This window comes from Micromys minutus (assembly GCF_963924665.1).
Source record: "Micromys minutus genome assembly, chromosome: 1".
NCBI lineage: Eukaryota > Metazoa > Chordata > Mammalia > Rodentia > Muridae > Micromys > Micromys minutus.
The window spans coordinates 213,506,554-213,525,034 of NC_137969.1; positions in this window are offsets into that span (position 1 = coordinate 213,506,554).

Below are 18,481 nucleotides of genomic sequence, written 5' to 3' on the forward strand. Positions count from 1 at the left end.
ACATCAATCTAAAGTGTGATAAACTAGAAGCAATCCCACTAAAATCAGGAACTAATCAAGGCTGCCCACTGTCCCCCTACCTTTTCAACATAGTACTAGAAGTTTTCTGGCCAGAGGAATTAGAAGGCAAAAGAAAATCGAAGGGATACAAATTGGAAAATGAAGAAGTAAAAATATCATGATTTGCAGATGAAATGATAGTATACTTAAGGAAACCTAAAAATTTTACCAGAGACTTTTTACAGATGATAAACATCTTCAGCACAGTGTCTGGACATACAATTAACTCAAACAAATGAGTAGCCTTCTTCTACTCAAAGGACAAAACATACTGAGAAAGTAGTTATGAAAAAGATACCCTTCACAATATTCACAAACAATATGAAATACATTCCTTTGACCCTAACTAAGCAAGTGAAGGACCTGAATTACAAAAACTTCAAATCCCTGAATAAGGAAATTGAAAAGTATATCAGATGATGGGAAGATCTCTCATGCACATGGATTGGAAGATCAACATAGTAAAAATGGCCATCTTACCAAAAGCAATCTATAGATTCAATACAATCCCCATCAAATTTCTAGCTCAAATAGGAAAGAGCAATTTGTAAGTTCATCTGGAATAACAAAAACCTACAATATCAAAATTTATTCTCAATAAAAAAACATTTGGGGAAATCACCATCCCTGACAGCAAGCTATATTACAAAGCAATTGTGTTAAAATCTGCATGGAACTGGTACAGAGATAGGCAGGTAGATCAATGGAACAGAATAGAAAATATAGAAATGAACTCTCACATATGGTCATTTGATTTTTGACAAAGGATCTGAAAACATTCAATGAAAAAAAGAACAGCCTCTTCAACAAATGGTGTTTGCTCAACTGGCAGTCAGCGTGCAGAAGAATGAAAATAGATCTATTCTTACCTCCATGTAGAAAGCTCAAGTGCAAGTGGATCAAAGATCTCCACATAAAACCAGTTACACTGAAACACTATGAATGGAGAGGGGAAAAACCTTAGAACACATAGACACAGTGTAAAATTTCCTGAACAAAACACCAGTGGCTTATTCTCTAAAATCATGAATCAATAAATGGGACTTAATGAGATTGCAAAGTTTCTGTAAGCCTAAAGACCCTGTCATGAAAACAAAATGGTAGCCAACAGATTGTGAAAAGATCTTTATTAATCTCACATCTGATAGAGGTCTAATATCCAATATATACAAACAACTCAAGAAGTTAGACTCCAATGAATCAAACAATCCTATTAAAATGGGATACAGATCTAAGCAAAGAATTCTCAATTGAGGAATAATGAATGCCTGTGAAGCATCTTAGGAAGTGCTCAACATTTCTAGTCATCAGGGAAATGCAACTCATAACAACCCTGAGATTCCACCTCACACCAGTCAGAATAGCTAAAATCAAAACCTCAGATGACAGCAGATGCAGGCAAGGATGCAGAGAAAAAGAAGCATTCCTCCACTCTTAGTTGGGTGATAAGCTATTACAACCACTCTGAAAATCAGTATGGCATTTCCTCAGAAAATTGGATAAGTACTACCTGAAGACCCAGTTATTCCACTTCTGGCCATGTACCCCAAAGATGCTCCAACATACAATAAGGACACATGCTCCACTATGTACAAAGCTGCCTTATTTATAATAGCCAGAAGTTGGAAAGAACCCAGATGTCCTTCAGTAGATGAATGAATACAGAATTGTGGTATATTTACACAATGGAGTACTACTCAGTTATTAAAGACAATGACTTTATGAAATATTTAGAAAATTGGATATATCTAGAGAATATCATTCTGAGTGATGCAATCCAGTCATAAAAGAACAGACATAATATGCAGTCATTGATAATTGGATACTAGCCCCAGAATTCTCTGAATACCCCAGAAACAACTCACAGACAACATGAAGCAAAAGAAAAAAAAAAAGAAATGCCAAAAAGTGGAAGCCTCAGTCCTTCATAGAAAAAAAATAATACATTGCATCCTCTCACAGTCGAGTACACCTAGACCTTAAATTATTAATAGTTTAAGAGCTAAGAAGATAGCTTTGTGGCAATTTTTGGTATCTAAAAATCATAATTTTTAATCTTTACACACCAAGAAAACTTTGACTATTTCCACATTACATTTTGTTTTTCATGTACTTTTTGCTCATTGTAACTAGTAAGATTTTAACTGTTTTGACTTATCCCAGACCCTTTTTCCTAAAGCTTGAGCAATGTTCTTAGACTATAAACTCATTCTTATGAATGATGTCACTGTGCTTTTTAACAGCCAAGGGGTTTTTATGTTTTCTTTGGACCAGATCAATCTTAGCACTTACAGGAATTATGTTTACTTCACTCATGCTACCTAGATCCTAAATCTTGGGCACTATCTTTGATTTAACAGTACCTATTCTTGTGAAAGTAATAAGATGTATTTTGTGAAGAACCTCAATGTAAACATGTCTTAAATTGTTGCGCACTTGGGACTCAGTTAAATGGTATCTGAATACTTTATTTCAGGATTGTGCTGTATATAATTATGGAGAAAGAACGTGATTTTGGCTATACTCTGAAAACCTTGGTGTAGCATCAATCAAAATAAAATTGTGCTGAGTCAAGTGTCATTCTTGTCTCCTTATGGATTGGTTTTTTCCTCTCTGCTGTGAAGCCTGAAGAGAATCACTACAACCGAAGAGCAATGATAGAAGCTTCTTTGTCTGTAGAGTAACTCCAAACCCTATTGAAATTTGAGGTCATTTGAGGGGAACACTCTCACTGAATGTAGCTTACTTCCTCAGATGAGTTAGCAGCCAAGTTGGAAGAAATAAAAACAAATTAACATGTAGTTCCCTACCCCTCAGCAAATATAAGTAATTTGAACATTTAGGAAATGAAGAGCTTAACCTTATCTCTTCCCTCTAAGATTCACTGAAAGCAGTCTTCACAGTAATTGAATAACACACTTAGATAAAAGTGAGCTAAAATCTTCAAAACTCTTAAAAGAGGGAAACAAAGGCCATCATGATTCCATCATAAGGATGGAAACCATTTTCTTTTAAGGTCAGAATAAGTTCATTTTTGTTTGCTGTGAAACTCCAATTGATTATATTTTAACCTTTACTGGAATTTGACATTCTTCCACTCCTATAGGGATTCAACCTTGAATATACCCTGATCACATTAGATATTCTGCCAAATAATTTTGAAATGGTCTGTCGAGTTCTTACATAAAAATAACCTTTGGGAAACCCCTAGCCTTGAAAACTTTTTTTTTTTTTTTTTTTATGTTTAATGCTATGCGTTTAAATCCTGCTTTTGGAAAATAGCTCTGTTTGTCAGAAAACAAACTTTCTAAATTTGAGCAAATAATTAGGTTTTCATTTTTATTTAGTGGAATTAACATACTCTGATCAAAAAAGTATTTTTATCTGCCTTTTTTATGATGAGGGTCTTTTATTGAAATTATGGCAAAAAAATAAGAAAGAAAATTTCAATAAATGTGTCCTCGTGTGAAATAAATTCACCACACTACTAACATCTAATAACCAGAATACACAAAGGTAGCTATGGGCCTTTGAGGACTGAGTGTTGAGCAAGCTGAAATATTGGCCTAATGAAGCAGAAATGTCTTCAAATAAAAAATTATAAAACTATAACTTTCACAAAAACAAACTAATCAGCAATATAAGTCAATCTTATTAAAAATGACTCTTGAAATTATCCCTGAGAATTTTCACCCAAAAGAAGCCTGCAAGATCTGAGGCTTTCCAGCCTTAATTATAATCAGTGATGTTTCCAAGTGGAAAGTATTTTCCAAAGTGGAATCTGAAGAGTCATTGTATAAATTGAGTGGCAGAGTCATTTTTAGGAATATTTCTTGTACCTCACTGTTACTATTAGGAAAAAATTCCTTCTGAATTGTATTATATAAAACTCTGCATTAAAATATTAATTATACCCCAAAGTATTTATTCTTATTCATCATGTGCTTGATAACACATTTGTTCTGCAATAATATGATACATGATTAAATACTCCAATAAGCAAATTTTCTAATAATTTATATTGGAGAAATATAGTGAAATAATGGTGGTTTTGTTAGGATTTTTATTGCTGTGGCAAAACACCTTCACCAAAAAGAAAGTAGGGAAGGAAAGAGTTTATTAGACTTAAACTTCCACATTGATGTTCATCACCAAAGGAAGTCAAGATAAGAACTCAAAGGGCTGAAATCTGGAGGCAGGAGCTGATGCTAATGTCATATAGGGATAAAGTTTATTGCCTTGCTACCTCTGTCCTGGTCAGACTGAGTTTTTACAGAGTGCAGGACCACCAATTCAAGGATGACACTACCCACAATGGCCTGGGCTATCCTCCATTGGTCAGTAATTGAAAAATACCTTACACCTGTATTTCATATAGCGATTTTCTCAATTGAGGTTCCTTCCTCTCTGATGATTGCTTTTGTCAGGTTGACACAAATCCAGCTACTCTGGGTAAAGAATATCTTTCTGTAGCTAATTTTAACCACAGTTCTTTTAGCTATCATAAAATACAAATAATTACACATTTTATAGTTCACCCAGCTTTATGAGAACAATTGAAGTTAAAAACTATTTAGGTACTGTAGAATGATCAGTGGGAGGCAGGCTCCTTGGATCCAGAATGCCAATGTGTTTATTTCCAAATGGAAATACACATGCCTATTATCTACCTAGTTCTTACCAGTACCAAACTTCAAAATAAATCACTTCAAGTGCACTTGATGAGCATAGAACCAGAGCAAAGAGAATTAGATTGTCTTGAGTGATATATCACCCTGTTCATGGAGAATCTTGATACACACTCTATTCTTCACAAGAAAATAGATTTCCCTTGTGGGTTAACTATCAATGGCTTCCAGACACTTTTCCCTCTTCCTTTGGACTATGTTCATGAAATGCTTAAAAATACTTTCTCTCTACTTTTCTATTAACTGTTAATGGCTTACCATATCATTGCTCTGGAAACCAAATTACAACACAAATGAATGAGATCCATCATTCTTAGTCTAAAGACACATTCAAGGCTTTTTTCACTGGATGAAGTACCTCCCCAAGACTCTAGTGATAACACTTACAAGGAAATCTTAAGTTATTTAAGGGACCTAACTGGTCTACTTTAGAGGAACCAAGTTTGCTTTTCCCGAGTTTGTATTTTAATAGTGTAACCTTGTTTTCAAACCCATAAGCTTCCTTAATGATTCTTTGCTAGTTAACATTTCTAAAGATCTCTATTTTGTTAAGTTTTATAAGACTATTTACCCATAGTGTTATTGAAAGTATGTTCCGGTTTGCTGTGAGAAAACATTTACTCAAACCATCTCAATTGAAGAAAGTATTTATTTCATCTTAGCAATCCCAGCTTACAACCCATCCTTGAAGAAAGTTTAGACAAGAGTTCAAGACAGAAATCTGGAGGCAGGATTGGAAGCACAGACCATGGAGAAGCATCCTTTACTGTGTTGCTTGGCATTCTAAGCTAGCTTCCTCATTTAACCCAGAGTGGAATATGCCATGTTCCGTTGATTAGCAATTAAATCGCCCTGCCTTCCATGTATGAATGAACAGTGAGCCTCTAGTTACTTCTTTTGTCTCATGTCCATTTACTTTTGTGATGAACTCTTTCCCTCAGGAAACATAAGCCAAAATAAGCATTTTCTTCCTTAAGTTGAAATAACCACTCATGAGATCTGTGGCATACTCATTTTTCCTTTCCAAATTTTCTCATAGTTATCTTGAATTCCCATAACGAAGGTAAAAGACAAAATTAGTGTTCTAATAGAGCCAAGGATTTTGAAAAATATAGGTACTTCCTTACTATACATATTTGGCAATTGGGGAAGAGCATAGAGACTTCAGTTTTTAATATAGAGGAAAGAACCTAACTTCAACACTGTGGGTGTTTGAACACACAGGATCACTTTATATCAGGAGACACAATTGCCAAGATACAGCTCTGGTTCCCCAGAACAGCCTCATATCTCTAACTTCTTGCCAACCATGGTTCACACATCATAACTTTAAAACTAATGTGAAAGAAGATAGAAAGATAAGCTTAGAGGCATAGCTCATGCATCAAACTTGCAAGCTTCAGGGCTGAGGTAAATAAACTCCAAATTTAAAAACAAATATAAGCTGGAAATAATGCTGTGGGGCTGTAATATCACTACCAAAAAGGCAAAGACAGGAAGATCTTTGGAGTTGATGGACAGCTCAACTAAAAAAAAAATCAGAGGTTTATAGAGAATCTTTCAAAAACAGAAGGAGGGTGTTGAGGAAGATAGTACAGAACTTTAGTCCTAGTACTTGTGAATCAGAAGCAGTCAAATATCTCTGAGTTTTATACATGGTTTATATAGTGAACCCTAGGCCAGACATGGCAACAAAGAGCAAACCTTTCTTAAAATAAAATAAGATAAAATAAAATAAAATAAGGCAAGCAGAAATATAAAGAGAGACCAATAGAGGAAAACACTACATTATGTCCCTCCCTATCACACACATACACACACACACACACACACACACACACACACACAAACACACACACACACACACTTGTGAATACTTTATATTAGATTAGATATTTTGTTGCTAGTAAGAAGCTGGATATAGTTAGTGTTTTAAAAATAGTACAAAGGATTGAAAGAATTGTGTAGATGATGAGAGAATGAGAATGCTTAATAAAGCTTTAAAATTCCAATTTTTCAACCATGTTGGAAATTATAAATTGATAATAAAATGAATCATCATTTATGGATCTTAAAAGATAAAATGAAAAAGTACAAGTAAATGTATCATCCAACATACCTCAGTAAAATCTCGTGAGAGACAAATATCAATTTTCTGACTTTTAAAATGGCCAGTAAGATAAACACATTCAGCAAAATAGCAGGATACAAAATTAACAATAAAAAATCAATACCTCTCCAATATTCAAATGACAAATAGCCCGAGAAAGAAATCAGGGAAATGTCACCTTTCCCAATTTCCTCAAATAATTTATAATAATCTTGGGGTAACCGTAATCAAGCAAATGAAACTTTTGTATGATATAAACTTTAAGACACTGTGAAGATATCAGAAGATGGAAAGATTACCAATGCTCATGACTGGTGGGATTAATATTATAAAAATAGCTTTTCTAGAGAAATGAATCTACAGTATTGAATGCAATGCATGTTGACTTTCTAACTAGAAGACTAATAGCATAGATACTAAGAACAGTCTTCCATCATGGAAAGTTTGGGCCAGAAAGCTTTACTATTGAGTTCTACAAGTGTTTCATAAATGAGCTAGTATTAATTGTTCTCATTTTTTTAACGACTTTATTTTACAAAACAAAGATAAATGTACAGATTTTAAACATTTGTTGCTTAAAATTATACATTTTTGTCAGTACTGTTTTTTCAGACATTGAAATAATTTTTACATAAAACAATGTCAATATATTTTTTTAGTCAGTACTTGATTTTTTTCAAGGGCTTGACAGTATGCATTGAAAACCTAATAGTTACAATAAGCGTAAAGTACATGCAAAACAAAACGCATCATGGAAATAGTCAAAGTCTTCTTATTTTGTAAATATATGTATATTTTTTTGCTTTCTTTATTTCTTGGACTTCATACAGTCTGTGAGTTGTTTCTGGGGGAGTGCAAGCCTCTGGGTTTAGCATCCCACTATCAGTGACTGCATATTATGTCTGTTCTTTTGTGACTGGGTTATCTCACTCAGGATGATATTCTCTAGATACAGCCATTTTCTTAAGAATTTGGTTAAGTCATTGTTTCTGGTGCCTGAGTAGTATTCCATTGTGTATATGTACCACAATTTTTGAATCCATTCATCTTCTGAAGGACATCTGGGTTCCTTCCAGCTTCTGGCTATTATAAATAGAGCCGCTATGAACATTGTGGTGCATATATCTTTGTTGTGTATTAAAGTGTCTCTGAGGTATATGCCCAGAAGTGGAATAGCTGGGTCTTCAGGTAGTACTATATCCAATTTTCTGAGGTATCACCAGACAGATTTCCAGAGTGGTTGTATTAGCTTGCAACCCCACCAACAGTGGAGAAGTGTTCCTCTTTGTCCAAAGCCTCGCCAGCATCTGCTGTAATCTGAGTTTTGGATCTTGGCCAATCTGACTGGAGTGAGGTGGTATCTCAGGGTTGTTTTGATTTGCATTTCCCTGATGGCTAAGGATGTCCAGCACTTCCTCAGGTGTTTCTAAGCCATTTGGTGTTCCTCAACTGAAAACGTTTTGTTTAGCTCTGTACCCCATTTTTTAATAGGGTTATTTGATTCTCTGGTGTCTAGCTTTTTGAGTTCCTTGTACACCTTGGATATTAGGCCTCTATCTGATGTTGAGTTGGTAAAAATCTTTTCCCATTCTGTTGGTTGCCGTTTTGTTATCTTGACAATGTCTTTAGCCTTACAGAAACTTTTCAATCTCAATAAGTCTCATTTGTTAATCTTTGACCTTAGAGCTTGAGCCATTGGTGTTTTGTTTAGGAAACTTTCTCCTGTACCTATGTGTTCTAAGGTTTTCCCTACTTTCTCATCTAATAGTTTCAGTGTATCTGGTTTAATGTGGAGATCTTTGAGCCACTTACACTTGAGCTTTGTACAAGGAAATAAGAATGGGTCTATTTTCATTCTTTTGCATGCTGAGTGCCAGTTGAACCAGCACCATTTGTTGAATAGGCTATCCTTTTTCCATTGAATGTTTACTGCTCCTTTGTCAAAAATCAGGTGACCATATACATGAGGGCTCATTTATGGATCTTCTATTCTATTCCATTGATCCACATGCCTATTTCTGTACCAGTACCATGCAGTTTTCAGCACAATTGCCTTGTAATATAGCTTGAGGTCAGGGACAGTGATTCCCGCAGATGTTTTTTTGTTGTTGAGGATGGATTTCGCTATTCTAGGTCTTTTGTTATTCCATATGAAATTGCACATTGATATTTCCAATTCCATGAAGAACTGGGTTGGAATTTTGATGGGGATTGCATTGAATCTGTAGATTGCTTTTGGTAGGATGGCCATTTTTAAGATGTTGATTTTTCCAATCCATGAGCATGGGAGATCTTTCCATTTTCTGAGATCCTCCTCAATTTCTTTCTTTAGAGGTTTGAAGTTCTTGTCATACAGGTCCGTCACTTTCTTACTTAGAGTCACACCAAGGTATTTCATAGTTTTGTGACGATTGTGAAGGGTACGTTTTCCCTAATTTCTTTCTCCACATGTTTTTCCTTTGAGTACAGGAAGGCTACTGATTTGTTTGAGATATTTTTGTATCCAGCCACTTTGCTGAACTTGTTTATCAGCTGTAGGAGTTCTCTGGTGGAATTTTTGGGGTCACTGAAGTACACTATCATGTCATCGGCAAAAAGTGATGTTTTTATCTCTTCCTTTCCGATTTGTATCCTCTTGATCTCCTTTTGCTGTCTAATCGCTCTAGCCAGGATTTCAAGTACTATGTTGAATAGGTAGGGGGAGAGTGAGCAGCCTTGTCGAATCCCTGATTTTAGTGGGATTGCTTCAAGTTTCTCGCTATTAAGTTTTATGTTGGCTGTTGGTTTGCTGTATATTGCTTTTATTATGTTTAAGTATGGGCCTTGGATTCCTGTTTTTTTTTTTGCAAGGATTTTGTTGAGTATTTTTGCGTCAATGTTCATAAGTGAGATTGGTCTGAAGTTCTCTTTCTTTGTAGGGTCTTTGTGTGGATTAGGTATGAGGGTTATTCTAGCCTCAAAAAATGAGTTGTGTAATATTCCATTTGATTCTATCTTTTGGAATAATTTGGCGAGTATTGGTGTTATATCCTCAATAAAAGTCTGATAAAATTCTGCACTGAACCCGTGTCTGGAACTGGGCATTTTTTGGTTGGGAGGCTTTTGATGACTTCTTCTATTTCTTTAGGTGTTATTGGGTTATTTAGATGGTTTACTTGGTCTTGGTTTAACTTTGGGACCTTGTATCTGTCTAGGAATTCATCCATTTCCTCCAGATTTTCCAATTTTGTGGAGTATAAGTTTTTGTAGTAGGATCTGATGATTTCTTGAATTACCTAAGTTTCAGTTGTTATGTCGCCACTTTCCTTTCTGATTTGGTTAATTTGGATACTCTCTGCCCTCTAGTTAGTCTGGCTAGGGGTTTATCAATCTTGTTTATTTTCTCAAAGAACCAACTCTTGGTTTTGTTGATTTTTTCAATGGTTCTTTTTGTTTCTATTTGGTCTATTTCTGCCCTAATTTTGATTATTTCTTGCCATCTACTATTTTGGGTATATCTGCTTCCTTTTATTGTAGGGCTTTTAGCTGTGCTGCCAGGTTGCTGATGTGAGCTCTCTCCAGTTTCTTTTTGGAAGCACTTAGGGCTATGAGTTTTCCTCTAAGTACTGCTTTCATTGCATCCCATAGTTTTGGTTATGTTGTGTTTTTGTTTTCGTTGAATTCTAGAAAATCCTTAATTTCTTTCTTTATTTCTTCTTTGACCCTGCTATCCTTTAACAGAGCATTGTTTAGTTTCAATGTGTATGTGGGCTTTTTGTTGTCTTTGTTGTTGTTAAAGACCAGCCGTAGACCATGGTGATCTGAGAGAATGCATGGGAGTATTTCAATCTTCTTATATCGACAGAGGCTCGTTCTGTGTCCAATTATGTGGTCAATTTTCGAGAAGGTGCCATGGGGTGGTGAGAAGAAGGTGTATTATTTTACTTTATGATAGTATGTTCTGTATATATCTATTAATTCTAGTTGGTTCAAACTCTCTGCTAGTTTTGCAGTGTCCTTGTTCAGTTTCTATTTCCCTGATCTGGCCATTGGTGAGAGTGGGGTATTAAAGTCTCCCACTATATTGTGTGGGGTGAAATGTATTTTTTTAGCTTTAGTAGGGTTTCTTTTATGAATGTGGGTGATTTTTTATTTGGAGCATATATATTAAGGATTGAGAATTCCTCCTGACAGATTTTCCCGGTAATGAGTAAAAAGTGTCCTTCCTAATCTTTTTTGATAACTTTTGGTTGGAAATTTACTTTATTCGATATTAGAATAGCCACTCCAGCTTGCTTCTTGGAGCTGTTTGCTTGGAAGTTTTTTTCCCACCCTTTTACTCTGAGATAGTGTCTGTCATTGTCTCTGATATGAGTTTCCTTTATGCAGCAAAAGGCTGGATTTTGTTTATGTATCCAGTCTGATATCTGTGTCTCCTTATTGGGGAGTTGAGACCATTTATGTTAATAGATATCAAAAAATAGTTGTTTCTGTTTCCTGCCATTATTGCTTTTTTGGGTTGAGTTGTGTCTGTGTTTTTTTTCTTTTTAGTTTTCTTGTTTATGAGTTTTCTTGTTCTTACTAGGCTGTATTTTCCCTCACTGTATTGGGTTTTCCACATATAATTTGTTGTAGTGCTGGGTTTGTGGTCAGATATTGTGTGAATTTTGATTTGTCTTGAAATATCTTCGTCTCTCCATCGATGGTGATTGATAGTTTTGCTGGGTATAGCAGCTTGGTCTGGCACTTGTGCTCTCTTAGGGTCTGCATGATGTCTGTCCAGGCTATTCTAGCTTTCATAGTCTCTGTTGAGAAATCCGGTGTGAGTCTGATTGGTCTGCCATTATATGTTACCTGACCTTTTTTCCCTTACTGGTTTTAGTATTCTTTCTTTACTTTGGGCGCTTGATGTTTTTACTATTATGTGTCGGGAGGTATTTCTTTTCTGGTCCAACCTATTTGGAGTTCTGAAGGCTTCTTTTATGCTCGTGGTCATCTCATTCTTGAGGGTAGGGAAGTTTTCTTCTATGATTTTGTTGAAGATATTTACTGTGCCCCTTAGTTGATACTCTTCTCCTTCTTCTATTCCTATTATCCTTAGGTTCGGTTTTCTCATTGTGTCTTGGATTTCCTGGACATTTTGGGTTAGGAGCTTTTTGTTTTTGCATCTTCTCTGGCTGTTTTGTCTATGTTTGCAATGTTGTCTTCTGCCCCCGAGATTCTCTCTTCGATCTCTTGTAATCTATTGGAAATGCTTGCTTCTGTGACTCCTGATTTCTTCTTTTGGTGTTCTGACTCTAGGGTTATCTCTTTTAGTGTTTTCTTTATTGTGTCAATCTCTGTTTTAATTTCCCTCTTTTATTGCTTTATTTCTTTGGTTCTGTTTTCCTCTAGTTCTTTGAGTTCTTTGAGTGTTTTTCTTGTTTCTTCTTTAAAAGCTTCTGAATCTTTTTTCTTTTCCTCCCTTTCTTGTTTAAGTAACTCTATCAGCGTCTTGAGGCATGATTTCAGGTCTCTGTCTTCTTTTTCTGGAGTGTTTGTAGTTCCAATGTTTGTTGTTATGGGAGAGCTGGGCCCTGGTGTTGCTAGATTGTCTTGGTTCTTTTGGGATATACTCTTTCTCTTTCCTCTTGCCATTTTGTTGTCAGTGATATGTTCTCACCTTTCCCTTGTATCTGGTCTGTGTCCCTTGTGGAGGTGTCAGATGGGTCGAGCCCTGTTTTATGCCTCAGAGTCGTCGGGTGTGAGCAGAAGTTCCAACGTTCGGTTTCTGTTTGCTGTATCGGGCCAGGCGGGGCAGAGCAAGTTAAGGTGTCCACTTTCCGTGGAGATCTCTCTGCTCCCCTGCAGTCTTGGTCTCCCACTCACCAGTTGCTCAGCCTCTCCTAGACGCTGTTCCACCTGTCAGGTAGGCCAGGTTCTGCTCTGCGTCCGGAAGTTGCCTCCGGGTGGAAACAGAAGTTCTAATTTTCTGTTCCCAATCGCAGTTGCTCAGCCTCTATGAGCGGCCGTTCTGCCTGGCAGGTAGGCCAGGCTCCGCTCTGCGTCTGTTCTCAATTTTTGACCACAAAATAACAGGAAGTAATACTTTCAAGATTGTTTTATGAAACACTATCGGTACTCTAATTTTAGAACCAGATATGGATGTGAAGGCAATAACAAGAAAATTACCATAGACAAAAAGCCCAAGTCAACATAAAGAGGAAAACATTCAACAAAACAGTAGCAAATTGATTCCAATATCAGGTCTAGGGGCTTTTTCACTCATAGTTATGAGAAGAAATGTTTCTCTAATGATGTTTCAAAATACACAAGTTAGTGGATTGTGGTAAATACAATGTATTGATGTAAAGCATAAAGACCTAAAATTTACATAAAAATCCCCTATAGAAGAGAAACCATCAGTCTTATAGTGTCCTGCCTATCTGCTGGGGATGTCTGCAGGCTGCTCAGAAGGTCTATGTTTCCTCTTCGGGGGCCCACACACCAGTTAGAAAGAGGAAGTGCAGCCCTGCTCAAACTGGATCTAGCCTGGATGAGAGAGAGTATTGAATAATAGAGAGGCTGGAAGAGCTAGAGGGGGTAGAAGAGAGGAAACCTTCATCAAGAGTTTTAGGCTCAGCTCTTTAGTCAAAAACCTTCCCCGTGGTAGTCCTTGATGAAACAGTTCTCTAAGATGATCCCTGTGTGTTTATCTTGCCTTATTTGGTGGTGAATGTAAATGTATAAACTTAATTTCAAGTGACTGTATGCCTTTTGAGGGAGGGAATACCCAGGAAAGCAGACCCATTGGCTGAAAGATCAAGACTATCTAATCTTGATATCTAAATATCAGATTAGCATGGTGATGAACTCCAGGTGTTATGATATGCGACTTAGTGCCTATGGCCTTCTCAGTGAAGTGTCATGGTGACATGTTCCAGAGCACACACAGAAAGTAATACAAAATGGCTCCTCTCCTGCTCTTCTCAAATTTCAGATCCCTGCATTTGTGCTCCTTAACAGTTCTTATGCCTGTCTGGTAGCATGGTACCACATGGCCTACAAGCATCTCATAAGTTAGCATATCTTCACAATATAAATTCCAAAGGACCTACATATGAAAGGAATGCACTTCAACACATTAGAGGCTGTATGTTGCAAACACAAAGCCAATACTATTCAACAAAGTATGTAAAATCCAAGCCTTGCATCTGAGACATAGAGCAAGACAAGGATGTCTGGTGTTACCAAGATTATTCAACATAATACCAAAAACTATAGAAAAAATAAGAACAAAAAAGAAATAAAAGGCAAATGCATACATAAGAATAAGAAGTAAGCCAAATGATCTGTTGCAGATGTTATGCTTCTATACAGAGAAAAAATAATTTAAATTCTTCTAAAAGACTGGAATTGAAAAAATTCAATAAAATTGCAGGATATAAAGCTCAGCATGCAAAAATAATCTGTAGAGATCTCAAATGCCAACAAAAGTAATGCTGAGAAAAAAAGCACAATATATCCAATTTTAAATATCTATATAAAAGAATACTATTGGAAGTGTATTACATTCCAAGCCCTATGAAGACACCAAAAATTCCAATAGTGGCTCAAAAGATTCTAAATAGCCAATGTTATCTTGAGATAAATGAAGAGAGCTAAAGCCACCACATTACCTGACTTGATAGTTTAAGCCACGGAGACTTGAACTTAGTCGCATTTAACATCCTACTCAGCAAATTAGTGAGCGGGGAGGACAGACTACACTGATGATGCTGAGGAAATAGACCTAGGATTCCAAGTCTTGTCTTAAAGTTTATTGTAACAAATCATAATGAAAATAGGTACTGAAAAAATCTAAACAAAAAGTTTAAACTCTTTATTATTTTCAACACTCCATCGGTGTGATCAGGCTTCACAGATGTATATATTTTTCTTATCTATTTTTTATAAACTAGAAAAACCAAGAGAATCCATTTATCCCAGTGTAGAAAACGTAAAACTGTACAAGACAGGGAGAGGATTTTTATTTTCTCCAAAGAAATCAGTCTGGAAAAAGAAGTGTCAGATTGGTTAACCAAAAGTAAGACAAAAGCAATGAAGAAATGTTGTCTCCTTTTCCAAGTGCACGACTGAATGAAGAACTACATGGTTCTATGTTAACTTGAAACCATTCAGATGATTGGGGACTTGAGACATGAGTTACCTAATAAGGACACTTGATACTCTCCTAGAGGAACATACTTTGGTTTTCACTACCCACATGATAGTAGTAAAATTCATTATGTAATTAAACTCCTAAGTATCAAATGCCTTTGGCCCTCACAAAAACTTGTGTGTATGAGCATGCGTGAGTGGGCACACACACACATACAAAAAATAATTATTACCACTAATAATTTTTATACATTATCTATGATAACACATTGCATTATTAGAGAAAAAAGTAAAAGTTAAGTTAAACTGAAGGTTTTATATATCTTTAAGGAAGAAGGAATTTACTTGGTTTCCCAGACATAAAACAGAATCTCAAATGCCTTTTGAAGACACTGTGGCTAGAAATATAGACAACCTGAAAAGTGTGAAACAGACTAGTGTCCAGGTAAAGGATATCTGATACACAAAGTGAATCTGCAAGACTTGCAGCATCTTAAAAAAATCCACAACTAACTATTGTAAATCATCAAGGAAAGACATTGGGTTTTCAATTCTTCCAGTAAATGAGAGATGCATTCGGCAGCATTCCATAATAAGAAATCAGTTCAGTAGATCTAGAAACTTAACCAAAAGAGCTCTCCAGGGACTAGTGAGGAGACAGTGGAGAGCGACTGGTCTCCAAGCCACTCTTGTACTTCTGGGAAGTGATAGAGGCCTGTCCTCTGCCCTCATTTTCTTCTGAGTAAGAAAGGGAAAGGGCGAATTTAAGTGTGTATTTTTACAGAAAAGACAATGACTCACTCAAAAGAAACATCTAAAATGTAATTTAAACATAAATTTGCCAGCTTCAGTTATCTTCCTCACAGCTCGTGAAGATGGATTCATAAAGTTTGGATAAGTATACTGGATGAATGTTCTCACTCTTACAGTTTCTTCGCTGAATACACAAGCAAAATTGAACAGGTATCAACTAATTCATCCTCAACCTTTTGCGCACAGCAGTTAGTACTGTGTGTGTATAAATAATACATGTTTAGATGTAAATATTGTCTACACAAATAAAAAAAGTCATTTTCAAGAAAATGAACTTATAAAACTCATATGCTCAGTTACATACCAGTAATTCATCTGATCAAAAGATAAGCTATTATATAATTATAAGACATTATTAATTTAATCATCACTTAATATGTGCTAAACACATTGTTTATCAGTTCTATAACAAGCTCTGAAATGAAAACCATTTTTGCGATTCACTAGATATTGTCCTAGAGTCAAAATACATAACATTATCTTTCTTTTTTACTGATTATTCTCTGTATTTACATTTAAGCTGTTATCCCCTTTCTGCCAATTCCATCCCACTTACACCTACCATTGCATCCATGAAGGTGCTCACTCTCCCATTCTCCCTCTCCCACCTCAGCACCTTGGCATTCCCCTACCCTAGGTAAACTTGACTTCACTGGACCAATTACCTCTTCACCCATTGATGTCAGAGAATGCTATCCTCTTCTGCATATGCAACAGGAGCCATGGGTCTCCCCATGCAAACTAATTGGTTGGTGTTTTAGTCCCTGGGAGCTGTGGTTTTGGATTGGGTTAGTAAATAACTATGTTCTTTCCATTGGGTTGCAGAACCTTTCAGCTCCTTAAGTCCTTCCTCTACCTCCAACATTGAGGTCCCCATGTTCAGTCCACTGGTTAACTTCAAGCATCCTTCTCTGTATCACTATGGCTCTGATAGAGTCTCTGAGGAGGCATTCATATCAGATTCCACCCAGTAAGCACTAATTGTCATCAGCAAAAGTGCATGGGCTTAGTGGCTGCATGTGTGATGAATCCCCTGGTGAAGAAGTCTATGGATAGTTTTTTCTCCAGTCCCTGCTCCTCTATTTATTCCATTATTTCTACCCATGAGTGTTTTGCTCTCCCTTCTAAGAAGGACTGGTTCATGCACTTTCTTGCCTTTATTCTCTTTGAGCTTCATAATTTCTCTCAGTTGTTTCTTGGGTATTCCAAGCTTCTTGAGCTACTATCTGCTTATCAGTGACTGCATACCACAAGTTTTCTTTTGTGTCTGCATTACCTCACTCAGGACGATCGATTCTAGTCCCAACCATTTCAATAGTAATTCCATAAAGTCATTGTTTTTAATAGCTGAGTAGTACTCCATTGTGTAAATATACCACAATTTTTGTATCCATTCCTCTGTTGAAGGACATTTGGGTTCTTTCCAGTGTCTAGCTATTATAAGTCAGGCTTCTGTAAGATTGTGGAACATGTGTCCTTGTTGGATGTTGGAGCTTCTTTAGGATATATGCCCAGGAGTGGTATAGTTGGCTCTTCAGTTAGTATTATGTCCAGTATTATGAGGACCGACTGATTTCCAGAGTGGTTGTACAAGATTACAATCCCAGTTCAACAGTGAAGAAGTGTTCCACTTTGTCCACATTCTAGCCTGCATCTTCTGTCACCTGAATTTTTGATCTTAGCTATTCTGACTGGTGTGAGGTGGAATCTCAGGCATGCTTTGATTGCCATTTCCCTAATGACTCTGGATGTTGAAAATTTCCTTAGGTGCTTCTCAGCTGAAAGTTCTGATATTCCAACTGATAATTCTCAGTTGAAAATTCTGTTTAGCTCTTTACCCCATTTTTATTAGGATTATTTTATTCTCTAGAGTCTAACTCCTTGAGTTTTCTTTCTTTCTTTCTTTCTTTCTTTCTTTCTTTCTTTCTTTCTTTCTTTCTTTCTTTCTTTCTTTTTGAGTATATATATTGAGTACTAGCCCTCTATCAGATGTAGGAGTGGTAAAGATTTCTCCCAAACTATTGGTTGCTGTTTTGTCCTATTAACAGTGTCTATTACCTTAGAGAAATGTTGCAATTTCATGAGGCCCATTTGTGGATTCTTGATCTTAGAGCATAAGCTATTGGTGTTCTGTTCAGGAAATTTTCCCCTGTGCATATTTGTTCTAAGGTCTTCCCCACATTCTGTTCTATTAGTTTCAGTGTACCTGAATTTATGTGGAGGTCTTTGATTCACTTGGACTTGAGCTTTGTACAAGGAGATAAGAAAGCTTTGATTTGCATTCTTCTGCATGCTTACTGCCAGTTGAACTAGCACCGTTTGTTAAATATGCTGTCCTTTTTCCATTGAATGTCTTTAGGTCCTATGTCAAAGATCAAGTGACCATAGTTGTGTGGTTTCATTTCTGTGCCTTTAATTGTACTATATTGATCTACCTGACTATCTCTGTATGAATACCATGCAGGTTTTATAATTTATCAGTAATACAGCTTGAGGTCCAGGAGGGTGATTCCTCCAGAATTTTTTATTGTTGAAAATAGTTTTTGCAAATTCCTATTTTAACTCTATGAAGAATTGAGTTGGAATTTTGATAGGAATTTCATTGAACCTATAGATTGCTTTAGGTAAGAAGTCATTTTTATTATGTTGATCCTTACAATCCATGAGCATGGGAGATCTTTCCATCTTCTGA